Raw genomic sequence first — 18,472 nt, forward strand, 5'->3', positions numbered from 1 at the left:
ATCATTAGTGTTAGCAAACAAGCATTTATTAAGCACTGACTTTGTGACAGTACTGTGTATATAAAGGGGACAAAATAGCTCCTGCTTTCAAAGAGCTCACAGTTTAGTGGAGAAGACAACATGCAAACAGAAATTATAATGGTTTGTTGTTCATTCATTCATTCATTCAGTTGTGTCTGACACTTTGTGACCCCTTTTGGGGTTTTCTTGGCAAAGATATTGGAAAGATTTACCATTTCCTTCTCTAGCTCATTTTACAGATGAGGAGACTAAGGCAAACAGGATTAAGTGATTTTCCCAAGGTCACGTATCTATTAAGTATCTAAGGCCACCTAGCTGTCCCTATATTATAATGTACAACATATATATTTTCTATGCATTATACACAAGTGCATATACATTTGTGCATTCATATGCCTATATACAAGCACACATGTGTGTGCACAAATGGAAAGGGGGGAGGAAGAGAGACAGACAGAGTGAAAAAGAGAGAGAGAGAGAGAGAGAGAGAGAGAGAGAGAGAGAGAGAGAGAGAGAGAGAGAGAGAGAGAGAGAGAGAGAGAACAAATTTTAGGTGATCTCAGAGAGAAGTCACTATGTTGAGGAGGAAATTCTTGAAGAACGTAGGATTTTTAACAAATGAATCTAGTGAAATCAGGAGGTGGGGAGGGGGGAGAAAGAATAGTGAAATATTCAAGAATAGGGATCATGCAGTGAGAACTCAGAGAGTCAGAGAGAGAGAGCATTATGTGTGTCAAAGAGTATTTTAGTGTACAATTTCAGATATAGTCTGACCAGGGACCAAGCAAACAAAAATCAATGAGACTATTTACCTTAACTGTGCTTCTGTTTGTCCTCCTGCTCTCAAGGCTAATTGCTGGAGTACAGCCATCCACCTTGAGCAGAAGTACAAAAAGGCTTGCTAAGATAAGCTTTCTTCTGTGAAATTTAACTCTTGGAAAACTCAACTTCACTTGTGAAATGAAAACACATTTTTCTGTTGCTAAAGGTTTTAATAAAGTTGTAAGTTGTCACTCAAACAAAGACATAATTATCTGTTGAAAGATGTGTAAGAAAAAAAAAACAACAGAGTGAGTTAGCTTCCTCCTTGTTCTTTACTGCTTCTGCTGGAAGCCAGAATTTTGGGTTGTAGCCTTGACTTTACATTGTACTGTAAGCTAATATCTACCCCAATTGCACCAGGTATGATAAATAAAAGGACAAGTGAGTGAGAAATGAAAATAATAGAGGGAGAAAGCTGACTCCTTTAGAAAAATTAAAACAAAGAAACAAGACCATTAGTTAATGATTACTAAATAGAAAATAGGCAGCTAGGTGAATAAAGTGCTGTGTCTGCAGTCAGGAAGACTCATATTCCTGAGTTCATATCTGATCTCAGACACTTAATAGCTGTGTAATCCTGGGCAAGTCACTTAAGCCTGTTTGCCTCAGTTTCCTCTTATAAAATGAGATGAATGAGGAAATGGCAAACCTCTCCAGTATATTTGCCAAGAAAAATAGAAATGGGGTCATGGAAATTCAGAGGTAACTCAACAACAAATAGAGGATAAGAGGGAGAAAATTTTGTGATCTATTTCAGGAAAGAATACAACAGCAATTGTATGTCAGAAAGAATGATTAAATGAATCAATGAAGTAATTAAATATGAATAAATGTTTAAATGAGCCAAAGTGGTAAGGAATCCAGAAACCATGATGCTGAGTTTACTAAAGACACAGTTGGCTATCCTATTTGGAGGTATGACTGAGTTTCTGACTTTTGAATTTGAATTGTCTTTTTGTGCCTGTGAAATTTTGATTGCCTGAGCTTGAGTCTTTCTTCATTATCTCAGCAACTGGGTTTCCTGTCTTCCTTTTTTTTTTTTATTCCATCTATCAAGATGAACAAAAATATTCCTAGTCATGACTTTTTAGTTCCAACAATTCTTGTTATTTGTAATTTGTAAGTTTTTGAAAGTTATAATCAATATTGGGAATAGTGTAGCAAAGTTGATAACGTGGTTTACTCAGACCACTTTAGAAAGAGCTAGGTCCAAATCCTGTGTCTGTAATTTGGCATCTATGTGAAGCCAGGCAAATCATTTAACTTCACAGAGCCCCTGTTCCCTCATTTTAAAAATGAGACAGCAATAGATGATGTCTGTATTTCCTTCTACCTGTAAATCTATGGTCCTATAGTCTAATGACCACATATTTTTTGAGCATTGTAATTGTCCTTCCATTAAAGAATGAAATTATCTTGAAAGTAGGCAAGTATGGTGGATGCTGCATCAGAAGAGTCGGTTTCTAATTCTAAGTTTTATTTAACAGACTCTTCAATGTTTGTTGATTGATTTTAGGATCTGAATGAGCTCCAGCAGTCATTTAGTCCAACACATCCCTAAAAGAGAATAGCTATGGCAGTGTATACCTTCAGTAATCTTTGACTTGAAGATAACAGGGAGCTTGACTCTGATAACAGGGAACTTTCAACCTTCAGAGACAATCTATTCTCCTTTAGTATAAGTACATTTTTAGGAAATATTTTTCAAATAAGGCCCACAATTGCCTTTTGGAAACTTTCAATCCTTGTTCACAGTATTGCCTTCTGGGACTAAACAGAAAAAAAAAGTAAATCCCTTTTCTACCTTACATTTTCAATATTTAAAGGCATAGCAGCTAGATGGTGCAGTGAATAGAGCATCAGGCCTGGAATTAGGAAAATCTGAGTCCAAGTCTGGTCTGAGACATTTACTGGGTGTGTGACCTTGGGCAATTCATTTTACCTTGTTTGCCTTAGTGCCCTCGTCTGTAAAATGAGCTAAGGAAGTAGATGGCAAGGCAGTCCAGTCTCTTGGCCAAGAAAAACTCAAATGGGGTCAGAAAGAGTGTGAAATGACTGAACACCAATGAAATCCACATTTTTACTGAGTTTTATTCAGGTAAAATGTCTTCCATTCATTCAACTGGTACTTATCTTGATAATTGATACTTGTTTGCTATTTAGCTTTTAGTAAAGCAAGTGACATCATTTTACCATGCTTTGTCTCATTGAATGTAAAATGAATAAGATAGATTGAGTCTTCTAAGTTTCTTTTCAAATTTTGGATTCTATGTTTTTGTTTGTTTGCTTGTTTGTTTTAAGAGAAAGAGAGACAAAGGAGTATATGCTTAGTATCAAATGGGTGGAATAGCCAAGAGTAATTGGAGACAATGCATATAAAATATTCAATACATGTGGCATTAAAAAAATAGAGAGAGGCATAATAAGATAGCTATTGACCCTTAAAGACAGGGGACATTTACATAGAAGGAAAGGAGTCAGTGCTAAGGGAGACATGGTTTTTTGAGAAAGTAATTAGGGGATGACATTTTCTCTTGTATAGGCTTGTGTATTTCAGGTAAAAGGGTCAACTTTATAGAAGAGGTAGATCTAGGTCATCGGTTATATCTTTCAAGTATAAAGGAATGAATAAATGAATGAAGGGGTAAAAAAAGAAAAAACAGATGATAAAAGTTTACCAAGTACTCCCTTTGTGAGAAACATTGTTCTCAATACTGGGGATACTAATACAAAAAGAAGATAGTCCTTATGTTCAAGGAGCATAACCCTCTCAAAAAAATAAGTTATCTCAATGAGATTGCTCTTCTAGGGTGAGACAATACATAGAAGGTAATCATTTCTGAACGTTAATTAACTTGGAATAGTTTAATCCACACAGAGCACTCATTGGTTTATTTCCCTCCAAAATAAAATAAACACTAAAAATTGGGCTGTCAAGGAAATTTGCTAGGTGAAGATTTACGTTTACTTTTTTGAGAAAGTTCTGGAAATCTTGGTGATATGAAAAGTCCCAACCAAGCTCAAGGACTTGAGAAGCATTTTGGTAAATATAAAAAGGGTGCTTTGTAAAGCAAAATTTCAATAAATCAAAGAGAAAAACTAGCAAATTACCACATTCACTTGGGTCGAGTTGATAATATGCTCCCCAGTGTTGAGCAGAAACATTTGTAACTTCTGTTTGATAAACATCTGTAGGCAATATACCTTTGGAAAAGCATGTTGGTGTTAATTGGTTAAATGGAGTCAGTATTCTAATCTCTAGGGTTTACCAATTCAAACATACCAGTGGAATGTAGACTTTGGTTGATGCAATTAGAGAGACTTCATGGACCCTCAACGACACTTCAGAGTAAAGAAGATAATATAACCTTCTTTGCTCTGGGAGTGACATTGAAAGTTATTACTGTGATAATAATAATAATATATATGTATGTATGTATATATACATACATATATATGTATATATACACATATATTATCATATGTACTATGTATACTATATACACACACATAGCATATGCGTACACATACAACGTACACACATATGTATATATTCATACATACACATATATGTGTTTATCCCTATATATACAGTAACCTATCCATTCTGTCATTTGTTGATTCATTTATTTATTTTTGTTTATGTGTTTGTTGTGTAAGTCCAAGATGATGTCTTGCTTTTCTGAATACCAACTGAAGCCAACTTTAGGAGAAAACTAGAGAAAATTGAAAAACAAATGGGGGGGTGATTCCTTTAAATGATCATTACATTTTAAAATAACAAAAGCAGCAGCAACAGCAATTTACTTAAATCCAAGTCATATTTCATCTAGTGTCTTATTAGAAGCTGTTAAGTCATGCTGTCTAGCTCAGAGGTGTGTGCTTAAATTGTAATCTTTTTTTTTTTTTTTTGCTTACATCAAGGCAAATAGTAGGAGATGAGTGTTTTGGTATTTGTGGATGACGTTCCAGACTTTTCATCTTCTGATCCTCTTTTCATTTAATTGTTTAGAATTACACGGTTCTCAGTTTCTGCTGCATGTTCGAGAATATTGTGTAGAATGTACTTTTTCAATTGCTCAAGATTATTCCAGCAGTCAGCAGATGGGGAGCACTTCATTGCATGAAATACACATTTCATTATTTCCTCTATTTTCACTTTACATGTTACTAATCCAAATGCATCACCTTTCTATGAGGATTTCAGATGTTAATATTTTGCTACTGAAAAACTTACTGATGATGAAGCATTTATGTAGCAAATTGAACTGTGAAGCTTAATCATGGAAATGCTTGTTTTTTCTTGTTCAGAGCCCCATGATAATGGGGGACTCATGGCATGAAGCTTACACTGAATTCAAGTGCCACATTTCCAATTTAATCTCTAAATAATCTGCTCTGGTTTCATGTGACCTCCCTTTCATTTTCCAATTTTAAAGTTTTATATATGGGTTTGGTTTTCACATTGCAAATAATTCTTAATTACCCCCATGTCATGATGTTTCTATTCTAAGAAAGAAAAAATAAATAAGAAAAATAAGCAAAACAGTGATCTTATAAGAACATGCATGCAAAATAAAATAGATATGCCCCTCCCCAAACTATTTTTAATTGACAGAAATCTATGTTCACTCTTTTCCATTCCTTCCCCATGGAAGCTGAAAAAAACAGATGAGAAGAACAAATTCTATGTAACAAAAATGCAGCCAAGCAAATTTCAACAACACACATGCTGTATGTACCTATGTATACATGCACACATGTTATACACTCACACATACATACACCTATCATACCCAATCATATAATGCATTATGTATGTGCATACATATACACATATAAATACATATATACTATATAGAACAAATAATATATGCTATATATAACATATTCATGTGTGCATATACACATATTATATACACATACTTGTGTGTGCTTGTGTGTATATATGTATGCCTCATTCTGCAACCCCTTTGTGTTTTTGTCAGTGGGTAGGTGGTAATATCAAAAGTGGTCCTGTGGCATTGTGGTGGGCCATTATATTGATCATAGTTCTTATAGCTTTCAAAGTCTCTTGTTTTTACAATCTTGTTATGATGTAACTGTTTCCTACTTCTGCTCCTCTCTTTTTTTATTAGTTCATAAAATTATTCAAAATTGTTCATTTTTTGTAGCATTTATATTTCCATGGACTTAGAATGTGAAGCCGTGCTAGACATTTGCCCATTAAAATCTCTCATATTTTTTTTCAGATCAAGACATTGAGGTCCAGAGGCATGTATTGATTTGCCCAGATTCTTGTTCCCAGTAAGAGCCAGGATTTGGACCATCATCTTCTGACTACAAATCTTCCCTTTTCACTAGAACACACTCACTCTGATCTTCTCATTCCTTAAAATTCCTGGGGAGAATTTGGTGAATTTCTCAATTTTTTTTTCTTGTCACTTTTGTCTAAAAAAATCTGAGTCATTATTTGGCACACTGAACATACTGACATTATCTTATCTTCCAGTCATGAAAGTCTGCATATTAAGAAATTAAATTAAATTGCAAAATTAATACAAATGAATACATATTATTTGGTTTTTAAAATACTATTTGAAAGTTCTATTCTCTTATTTAAACAAAATTTTTGAGTCATCTAAGCACAAATTGAAAACATACTTTGTGAAGACATTTGGAAGTGGCAAGGAAGCCTCAACAAAGAACATTGAATAATAGATAGTCTCTACAGTCAGAATAATTATATGTCTATATCAATATGCTTGTGTGTGTGTGTGTGTGTGTATGTGTGTGTGTGTGTGTGTGTGTGTGTGTGTGTGTGTGCTGCTCTATGGCAGGCACTGGGCTAAATACTGGGAATATAAAATAGCAAAAGAAAAGCCCTTTCTTCAAGAATTTTACAATCTATTAGTACAGACAACATGCTAAAAAATGCATACAAAAAGTCATATACAAGATAAATAATAAATTATTAATTGAGAAAGGCACTAGAATTAAGAGATGCTTGGGAAGCATCCAATTGTTAGGAATTTGAAGGAAGCAGTTTTGATTGAATGATAAGTATGGAAGCTAGATTATAAGGGCTTATGAAAAGAGCAAAAGGAAAAAAAAAATTGAGAAGCCCATAATACCTAGCCTTTTTGAGCTCAATTACAAAGGGCAAAAGTTATGGAATGATAAAGTAGATGGAAGGGTCAAGTGAGAGCTTTTTTCAGGGTAAGGAGATGTGGACATGTGTGCAGACAGTAGAAAATGAGGCAGTAGACAAAGATAATGAAAATAAATGATAGTCAAAATTGACTGAAACATGCAGAGAATAAATATTAGATGTTCTTGCACTTTCTATTGATTAAAAAATACATCAGATTTGGTAGAACCAAGCTCCTCATTATAATCTTTTTGTTTTTTTAACCACAGGTAATTCCAATGCATATATCAAAGTAGTTCTAGGATCCTTAGAAGAAGAAAAAATAGTCATTCATCTGTCCTCCAAGAATAAACATAACAAGAAGCATAAAACTAGGGTAAGTATCTTCACTAAATATATTCAATTCCTTTTGGAAGCTATTCGGAGCAAAATCCATTCTAGAGGATGATTCTAGTGTGGATGATGTGGTACTCCAGATACATGCATTTGTGGATGACATTGAGCTTATGACATTAAGTCCCAGGACATTGCAGAGCGTCTTGGAAGTAAGAGAGTGTAAATTAACAAAGACGATAGACCAAGTGGAGGAAGAATTTCTATTGCCCAGATTTCAATGAGCCTTTGAATGAACACCCCATAGAATTAATCTTTTGGCATGCAAAAATAGGACCAACAGGACAGATAGACAACGTGTTCAGCTCAGAATTGAATGCGAGGGGGACAACAGAATAAAATACCTTGGGAAATGTTCAAGTTCTTTTACTGACTCCACAGTTCTCATAAAAGTAAAAATCCATTTTTTTTCCATACTAACATTTTATCATGTTGCCAAATGGAAGCACAACATAAACTATAACTGTGTCTAAACAAACTAGAATTAGTATAACTCAGAAGACAGTGGACAAGTCCAGAGGTGGGCTTGATTGGGCTGAACAATCAAATCAAAGAGGAGCTCTGAAGAAGATGAGTAAGTGATGTCAAAAAGGAATTGTTTGAGTCATATTAGAAGAGCCCATGTTACGGCAAAGATAAGGGGTTATAATTAGGGCAGCCAGCTGGCTCCACTGGTGCTCTGAAGATCTCAAGCAAATATTAAGAGAAGCCTCCAGCACAGTGAATGAACCCTCTTTGTCAAGATTTGGTAGGATATAGACAAGAGTCACATCAGGTGGGTAGGCATGGATGAATTTAGATCAACGTTGTCAGAAGGCCCTCTCACATCAATTAGATCATAGTTGAATATCTGAAGACTGGGCATGCAGAAGACAGGTAGGTATTGAGAATAGAAAGACTGAAAAAGGAAATCCCTTCACTTCCAAGAAATTATATTACATTGAAAAAAAATTACATGTACATAAAAAAGTAAATACAAATTGCCTAAAAGTCTTAACAAGTAATTTAAATGGGAAATATGCAAACTGGAAGGGTAAGAAAAGTCTTTATGTGGGAGCTGGCATCTGATATCTGATTGATTGAGAAAGGCCAAGGAGGGAGGATTTGAGAAGGGAAAAATAAATAAAAGAAAAAATAAAAAAAATAAAGGGGAAAATAAATATATCCTCTCTAGAGGGCAGCCCTCCCACTTTCATAAAATTTTATGTAAATTCCAAGTTACGTGTTTGGAATGTAAAGATTCCCCTCCCACTCTGACAAATCCTGCTGCTCTCAAATAATGCTGGCAACCAGCCTTTTTTTCTGTGTGCCCCTTTGGGTAATGTTTTATTTTGCCCAGCAAGATACTCAAGTTCTCCTCTCTCTTACTCAACTGAACTGGTACTCTTTGGCAAGGCAAGTACAAAAGTCCCTCTTTTGAAAGGTTTTACTGTTGGATGTGGTTTTCAAGATTAAATTGAGAGATGTTCAATAGCTCTTTAGATCTGGCTGAAACAAATTACTCCGGAAGCCATCAACATTTTAAAAGAGAATTCATATGTGTCTCTTGTGGACAGATGCAAAATTTGACTGATTCCTAGATCCATCACTTCGTCCCCATGCGTTGTAACTAAGTACCTGTTTCATGATGTGGAGATGAAACTCTCCCTCTAACTCAGTTTGTAGAATACTCTAAGACAGGATACACACCATGGGTCTTGAAAATTATTCCAAGAAATATGGGTTTTGAACTTAAGTGAAACATCAAGTCCAGGACTACCAAAGCGTTAGCAGTCCTGTACTTTACTCTGAGCAGCAGAATATTAGTTTTTGTTTCCCTTGTGCCCACTGCAGTGTCTATTATATTGAATGTACTTCACCAACATCAGTTGAATTCAATTGTACTGAAGAAATTTATCACAGCTCCAGGCCCAAGGAGGGAAGAAATCAATGAAACAAAGTGTGATTCCACCAGCTAATTCCCTATTGGTGATCAAGGCATCATTTGATGCTTAAGGTGCATTATTTGCTGATTTTGGCATTGCAAAGTTCATTGTTTTAACTACACGCTTTTCAAGTCAACTCCTGGTACATAATTTGCCTATAACGTTGCATAATATAATAGCTGCATGACTCACTAAATTTCAAATTATTCTATTAATGAAGGACACACTTTGCTGAGCAAGTTTAATTGTGTGTTTTTCTCTGATTCACCGCTGATTGGGCTCCGTACTTCATTGATTGAGCTGAGTGCTTCACAAATCGAGATTTCATATTTTTACTGATGAAGAAAAATATGCCAGTTGTTGATTATTCGTTATGGCATGGCAATTTGTGAAAAATTCCTGGGAATAAAAGCTCTGGGTTATTATTACCATCATCATTGTTGTTTTGTATTATAATGTTGCTTAAAATCTCCTCTGTTCATCACCACTAATACACAAACAATACCTCTAATAGATTGTTCTGCCAAATTGAATTTTTTGTTTGTGCCTCTGGAAAGTACCTGTTATTTAAGATCCTAGGAGTAAACTTGTGGGTTAGCCTTTTTAATGAGCACTCGCCTTATGAGCCCCCAGTATTTGCTTTCCCATAACAATTGGTCAATAGAAAGCTATTAGCAAAGACTTTTCATAATATGCCATGTAAAAAAAATAGTCACTACAAAAAACAAAACTGTCCTACGTAGATATCCGTAGCACACTTTCGTAAATACAGATAATGTTTTTGGGAAGGGTGAACATAAACTGAGAATACAATTTTAGAAGGGCACACATGTTGTAGATACATATGACATGGTAACTCACAATCCTGGAAATAAAAAAAAAGCCCTTTCTCTCAAACAAGAGCATGAATCTCAACTGTCAATGCTAGCTTCCTCTTGAGTCTATAGCTGGTTTTTCTCTCAGCTTCCATGGTCCCTGTTCTCTAAAATGCTTTTCCATTTGACTGACCACCTCTGTTATCTGAGGTTGGGGTATGTTCCTCTCCTCCTTGCTGGTTTTAATATGTTTTACTCATTGAGAATATGCATCTTAAAACTGACATGCCTGATGGGGTAGAGTAGAGAAATTCCCCTCTCCCCCTTATTCCCTCCCAAGAGTTATTGCCTGGAAGAGACTTACCTGTTTTCTCCTTCACTTATGGCTCCTGGTTTGGGATTTTTAGAAAGCTTAGCTATTTGAGTCCTTGCAATGACATACTCAATGTTTTCATCAAATGAGGTCATTCTCCTTAATTTGATCAGAGAAAATAGTTTACATCTCACAAAACGAATGCCTGTTATGGTCCAAAATTTTACAATTACTTTAACTCCATTGCACCATGTTAAAGTAATCATACATGTGACAAAATTCTCATCAGCTCAGGTGGACAGGTGATCATATCCTTCCTTCCTTATACGTGAACATGGAAGGCAGGGCAGGAATAAGGATTTCTAAAGTATCTCCTATGTGCTTAGCATTGTGTTAAACACTTTATCAATATAATTTCATTTGATCCTGAAAACAACCACGCAAAATGTGTCTGTGATTAAAGCCATTTTACAGTTGAGGTAAACAGAAGTTAGGTGACTTGTCCAGTCACACAGTGGGTAAGTATCTGATAAAAGATTGATGAAAGAGAAAGAGAGAGAGAGAATGAGAGAGAGAGAGAGAGAGAGAGAGAGAGAGAGAGAGAATGAGAGAGAATACAAAATGGAAAATACAGAGATAGAGACAAAGAGAAAAAGAGACAGAGATTCTATAATCATTCACCAAACAAACTTTCACACATTTTCATTCATTTTCATCACGTCTGACTCTATGACTCCATTTGGGGTTTTCTTGGCAAAAATAGTGCAGTAGCTTGCCATTTCCTCTACAGCTCCTTTTATAGATGAAGTAACTGAGGCAAACAGGGTTAAGGGACTTGCCAAGGGTCACCCAGCTAGTAAGTGTCTGAGGCCAAATTTGTACTTAGGTCTTCCTGACTCTGGTCTGGGTATTCTACTGTGCCAGTTAGCTGCCTCTCAGTGCCCCTTCTTGCTCACAATATGCAATTAATAAATTTCAAAATTAATGTTGTATAATTCCTCTTAATTTGATAATTGCCTTTCTTCTTTGTAACATGGAAAGAAGGGGGAAAAAAAGAAGGGAAAAATATAAGCACTTACTATGTGTTAGCTGCTTAGGACATAAATAAAAGTAAAAAGACATTCTGTACCTTTTAGAAGCTAACATTGTAGAAAGAGAAGATCATATATAAAAGAGAGCTAAGAAAGGGTGGTGAGGAAAGGGGAAGGGTCAAGTGCCTAGCATGGGGTCACAGTTTTGAAATCTGCAAAGAAAGGACCAGATCCCAGAAGGCAACTAAGGTAGGCTATACTGGGCCCACCCCAAAATGAAGGACCCAGAAGGAATCCCTCAAAAGGACAAGGGGGAACCTTGAGAGAGGGATATTCCAGGGTGAGAAGTCTTGGAGTGACTGGATGTTCCAAGTACAGAAGGCCTAAGGTCTAAGAGAAGTACCAGGATGAAACAATAGCTAAGACATGCATTTGGAGTCCAGGAGGTCAGCAACAGAGTTGTGAGAGTAAAGAGCATTTGAACTTCAGAAACAAAGGGGGAAATACGTGGTGAAGAAGAAGTAGGTGGTGATGAGGTCCTGAGCTCAAGCTTGTAGGGAGTGAAAATTGGAATGAACACAAACAATACAGACTAGTCTGTAAGTCAGCCAAAAACACTTTTAGGTACTTACTATGTGCCAGGCATGCTGCTACCTCCTGAAAATACTGAGGAAGAAAAGACAGCCCTTGCTCTCCAGAAACTCACCATTTATTTGTTGTGGAATATGGGGGCGGGGGAGGTACCATGGAAGCAAGCTACCGACAAGATAAATTGGAAACAATGGACAGAATGAAGGCAATAATGTTGAAGGGGATCCACAAAGAAGTTCATTAAAAGGTGGGGATTTAGCTGGAACTTGAAGGAAGGCAGAGAAGTCAGGAGACAGAAATGAGGAGGGAGAGAATTCTAGGCATTAATTAAATTTAATGAATTTGGGGAAGTAGAAAGATCTCTGACATCAGATATAAGCACACACATGTATATTTCTGTCTATCATCTATCTATTACAGTTATAGGGAAAAACACAGATGAGAGAGACATTTCTACATTTTAGTATTTTGTAAATGTAGCAAGAACAGTGAGAATTTTGTGAAAGGTGTCTAGTTTGGCTAGAATGTGGAGTAGTTAGAAGAAAGTTATGTGGGATGAGTTGGCAAAATAGGATAGCCCCTGATCAAAGAAGGCTCTGAGTACTAGTCTAGTAAATAAAGATTTTACGTGGAAGACAGTTTGGTATAAGATGGAGAAATATAGGTACTATACATATTCAGGATGACTTAAGTGGCTCAATTTAATAAATTTAAGTATTAAATTATGTATATATATATATACATATATATGTATATATATGTATATACACATTATATATATATGTATATGTGTGTATACAGTATGTGTATATATATATATAAAATATGCATATATATGTACACATATATAATACATTAATCAATGATTTAGAATGTGATTTAGATGCCATGTGTATTACATGTACAAAAGACACAAAGTAGACAAAGAGGGCTAACCTGCTGGATGGAAACTAAGGTCTTAAAATACCTTGACAGGCTACAGTGAGGGCATGAATTCAGGAAGACAAAATGCAACTCATATAAATGGAAAGCCTCACACTTTGGGATCAAAAAGCCAATTCACAGGTACAGGATGAGGAAAGGAGAATGAGAAAGTAGCTTGGCTCAAAAAGGTCTTTTTTGTGTTGTTTTTATTTGGACTCCATACTTAATATGATCTTAATTAGTGGTGTTTTTGTAGCCACAAAAAGCCAATGTGAACTTAGTATTAAGAGAGGTATACCTTTCAAAAATTATATGAGAGATCTGCTTTCTGTCCTGCTTAGATGCCATCCAGTTCTAAGCACCATAGGGTTAGAGCACCATGATAGCTGATTTCAAGTATATGAAAGGCTGTCATGCATTAGAAATATTAAGCTTGGTATCCTGAGCTCCAGAAGACAGATTCAGGAGCACTGGGTAAAGGGTTCTGACTAACCTTAAGCTTGATTTCAGTAAATTGACAGTAAGAGCTGTGCAGACAGGAAATGAGCAGCCTCGAGAGGTGATGAATTCCCCCTCTTTGTAATTCTTCCAGTGGAAAACAGATGGACACTTGTCAGTTACATTACAGAAGATATTTTTTCTTGGGTATACAGTGGACTACATGGCCATTGATGTCACTTTCAATTCTCAAATTCTGTGACTCTGGTTTTCTAAAATTTATTTACTGGTTTATTAGAAGCCTAACGTTGAAGTTCAAAGTAGGATGTACTTTGAGACACTCATCCCAAATATTACTTTTGCAAATATACTGTGTCTCAGGAACCTGGCTCAATCTCCTCCTTGTAGCTCAATGGGAAATTCAAGAGATTTGGCTGAATGGTTTCTAGTGCTATCATTCACAGGTACTCCCCTCATTTTCAACCATTGCTATTGCTTCAGGAAAGGGCATGTCTGTGGTCTGTATATTGCCCTATTCACCGTCATTGTGACTTGTGGCTTCCCAGATGATAACTTCTTTCTCTGAGTACCACTCTCTTACAAGTAATGTCATCCTCCATTATTGGATAAGCTCTACAAGGACAAGATATGTCTCATTTTGCACTTGCACTGTGAGAATTTAGCTCATTGTTTGACCCAATCAGCTTTTAGCAAATGCTTTTCATTTATTCATTCACTCATTCCCTTTAGTTTTCATTTTGTCTTATTTCTTAAAGATCTTTCCAGGTTTCAATGTTTTCTTCTTCTTTTAGCCACAAAGTCTAGTTATAGATAAGGGGAATGAATGGAATGTTGCATTAGGAAGATTATTTTACTGTGGATTGGAAGGAGAGGCAAGAGGTCACAGTATCTTAGGAAGCCACAGAAATAGCTTGCAGGTGGCAATAGGATGTCGACTGTGAAAATTGCCAATTCAAGACCCATTATAGAGAAGGATTTGACATTCCATAGTGATTGCTGGATTTAGGATGAAAAGATAAGAGTACATTGAGGGTTATGACCTTTAGCTACTAAGTCATAGTGGTGTAAATCATAGTAATTGGGAAGAAGTGACTAGGTAACCAGGAAGAAGTGGACTTCCTCCATGCTATATCAATCTTCAGATTTCAGTAGATAAAAAAGTGAAAATATCTGGAAGTGAATGGATATATGGGACCAGAGAAGAGATGAAAGGTCAGGATGTTAGAATATGTTTAAAGAAAAAATTTCTTGGTAGTGAAGGGCATGAGACTTGTGAGTTCAAATTTTAAAAAGTGATGGAAGCACTTTGTTTTAAAATTTGAAACACAATGTTTACTTGGAAAAACAAGATCTTTGATTTGAAAGGAAAAAATTATATAGGATCAATTTCTTCAAAGATATTTATATCTACCTAAAGGCTGTGATTGTCCTTTGGGTAAAAATCTATGAAGTGCGATAACACAAAGTTATAAAATTATTTCTGATTTTCTCAAGTTAAAAGAAAAACATTAGATTTCTCTAATCCAACAAGGAACAAAAGGCTTTTGTTTATTTGTGTGTATGTGCATGTGAAAGGTAGTTTTCTTTTGTTAAACTGTGACAGTAAAATTACTTTACAAGAGTATAAAGAAAACACTGAATGAATATGCCACTAACAGAGAAAAGTGATCTTTTTTGTTCTTCACACTCACCAACTCCAATATTGGAAAAATAGATTATAGATTTATAAATGAAAGTGTCTTTAGAGCACATCTCATTCTATAGATCAATTTTAATGTTTTATGTAATTATTTAATATGTGAAGTGTAGATAATTCAATATGTGACATACTACATATTGAGTTAAAATATTACTAAATAATATCATACAATATATTATCTAGTTCTAAATAATTGTAACTATCATAATTTTTATTTATCTATCTACAGCTGAAGAAATTGGATCTCAGAGAGGTGAAATATAATATTAACACAGAATATTAAATAATTGTGTCAGGATTCTGCCCCAGACTCTTGACTTCTAATGCTGTTCTTGTCCCATTTTAACTCATTATTTCTATTGATCAGACAATTTCACTGCCCATTTATAGAGGGCTTATATCTTTGAACGTACAACACCAATTTTGTATATAATAAAAATTAGTAGACAAGGAAGTTACAGAAGAGGAAAGAGTGGATATTGCAGACTTAGCGTGTTGAAGCAAATCACAGTTTTCTAATAATCAATTTATTGTTCTATATAGGAGGATGGTACTATGGTAATGGAATGAGGTAGTTTTTTTTAGCAAATTCCTGCCTGCTGTGAGAACATGCACATTTTTTCTATCTCTTTTTAATTTTACTCTTTTGTTGTACTACAATTATTTTAAACAAACAGCTTTCCAATAAGCAAGTACTCTCTCCTTATAGCAAGAAATATACATATACATGTATTTTATGTATAAACAATAGTGATATATCATGTTATATCCTATCCTATCATATTATATCATATCATATTATATTAAAATATATTTATTTAATGCATATGCAGTAGCCAATATCAAAATACACACCAACTGCATTTCACATTTTATGCAAAATTGCGAGTCCATAGTCCCCCAGTTCTCCAATGAGAGGAGAGAAGTATATTCTTCACATGTTCACTAGGGTCAGGATTGGTGATGATATTAATCACCTTACCAACCATGATTTCTGACAATGTGAGAGAGCCTGTTTCATAGGTTAGTTGCCCTTCAAATTGGAATGTGCTTCGCTTCCTTGATAAACTGTCATTTAAGAACATTGCATTTATCTGCAAAGTAGCATTATGTCTCCTAAGTCTAAACAGTTACACATGGTGTAGTTTGACCTACCGTATTGAAATTATGTTGATTATTTTCAGCCTTGATTCCTTCCTCTACTTATTCTGGATTTTGGGTATCCAGAGTCTCCTCAGCCATGACTTGAGAATCAATATATAGATGCTATACATCTAAACAGTTTCATTGAAATTTTGCTAAATATCAAAGAATATGAAACTGACATACTATTTGATTCAACTAAATTCAATTCAATGACAACTAAAATATATTAATTAAACACCTGCCACTTGTAAGGCTCTATTCTAGGCAGTAAAGATGAATGAACGAAAGGAGGGGGGAGAGCAACTGGGATTAAGGATTTGATAATTCATTGAAAGACATGACACATTAAAAAGATAAGTATAAAAAACAATGCTTTGTGGATATATGCAACTCTTGAAACTAGGGGAATTAGGAAAGGGTCATAGAAGAATGACTGAACCAAGGTTTGAAGGATACAAGGGATTCTAATAGGTAGAGGTAAGGAAGAACAATATTCTATGCATAGAGAATAGGCTGGGAGGTACCGGAGAAAGAATGCTCAAGCCCAGGGAACCAACTGAAACACATTATGTATGAGACATAGTACGAACAGTAATACGAAATTGATCAGGATAGTTAAAGCATAGACAAGGGAGGAGAAGTAATAATTAACTCTTCAGTGTTTACTATATTCCAGAACATACACCAAGTGCTGGAGGTGCAAATAAAAAACAAAAGGGAAGGTAATCCTAGTTTTGAGGAAGATGCATAAAAAAGAGATGAAAAGTGGGAGTGGATGGAGAAGATATTACCAAAGAGAGAAGTTGGCAGTGTCTGAAGAGTAAGAAGCACAGCAGGGAGAAGAATGAAGCGTGGTTGGCCTAGATCATACCTGCACAACTTGTAAACTTCTTTGGGACACAGATAGGTTAGACTAGAGGCAGACTCATAATGGTTGGTCACCACAGATCATGTGACAAAAAGGAGAGTGTGCAGTGGCAACCCGACATTTTTCGTGGGCCTCTCAAAAACTTGTGGCCCAGGGAGCATATGTTGGGCAAGTCTGGCCTAGAGCCATCCTCAAAATGTAGGCCTCCAAAATGAACTCTCTAATGGGAAAATGGGGATGGAATAGTGGTCTAGTCTAGAATGGAATAGATAGTCTGGCATGAGTAGGCCCCAGTGAGTAGGAGAAATTCCACAATGAGAAGGATTCAAAGTCAAAGTAGAGAGGTCCATTATGGTTGGAATAACAGTAGGGAGAAAAATAAAGGCTTTAAATGTCAAAGGAGAAATTTGCATTTTCTCCTACAGGCAAGAAGGAGCCACTAAATATACTTCAATAAGAAATTATTACGATCAGGATTGTACTTTTTTTGTGAGGATATTGTAAATGTCTAGTTGAGACATGATTTCATGTAGTATAGGATATATTGTTCTGTAAGGTTCTATAAAATATAATAATAACAATAAAAATAGATATAAGTATAAAGATAGAGATGAAGGATATAGATCAATATATAGAGAAAAACAGATGGAGAAACAGAGAAAGAGCTATAGATGTGGATAGATATCTATATAAATCTATATACATATATATACACATACTTATGTTTTCTGTTTATGAATATTACTTGATTGTGTTAGATATAATAATAAAAATAACAAATATTACTGGCAGCTAGGTGGTACAATGGATGGAGTGCTGGGCCTGTAGTCAGAAAAAGCCACTTCCTGAGTTCCAATTTCACCTCAGACCCTTACTAACTGTGTGACCCTGGCAAGTCACTTAACTCTGTTTACATCAGTATCCTCATCTCTGAAATGGAAAGGAAATGAAAATAACTCCAATATCTTTGCTAAGAAAATGTAAAATGAGGTAGCAAAGACTTGAACTGACATGACTGAATCACAACAAATTACTAGTAATACAAGCAGTGATGGCGATGACAGTAACATAAGCAGTTAGCATTTTTATGGCGCCTTAACATTGGCAATGTCCTTGTATGTATTTCTGTGTGTATATGTGTATGTGTTTGTGTGTTTATATGTGTGTACACACATATACATATATAACTCATATATATACACATATATCTGCATACCTCTATGTAAATGCTTCTAGCTATGATACATAGCTATATAATATCTATATGATATATATATGTGTGTGTGTATATATATGTGTGTGTGTGTGTGTGTG

Source organism: Phascolarctos cinereus, unplaced genomic scaffold (assembly GCF_003287225.1).
Source record: "Phascolarctos cinereus isolate Bilbo 61053 unplaced genomic scaffold, phaCin_HiC Scaffold_2;HRSCAF=192, whole genome shotgun sequence".
Classification (NCBI taxonomy): domain Eukaryota; kingdom Metazoa; phylum Chordata; class Mammalia; order Diprotodontia; family Phascolarctidae; genus Phascolarctos; species Phascolarctos cinereus.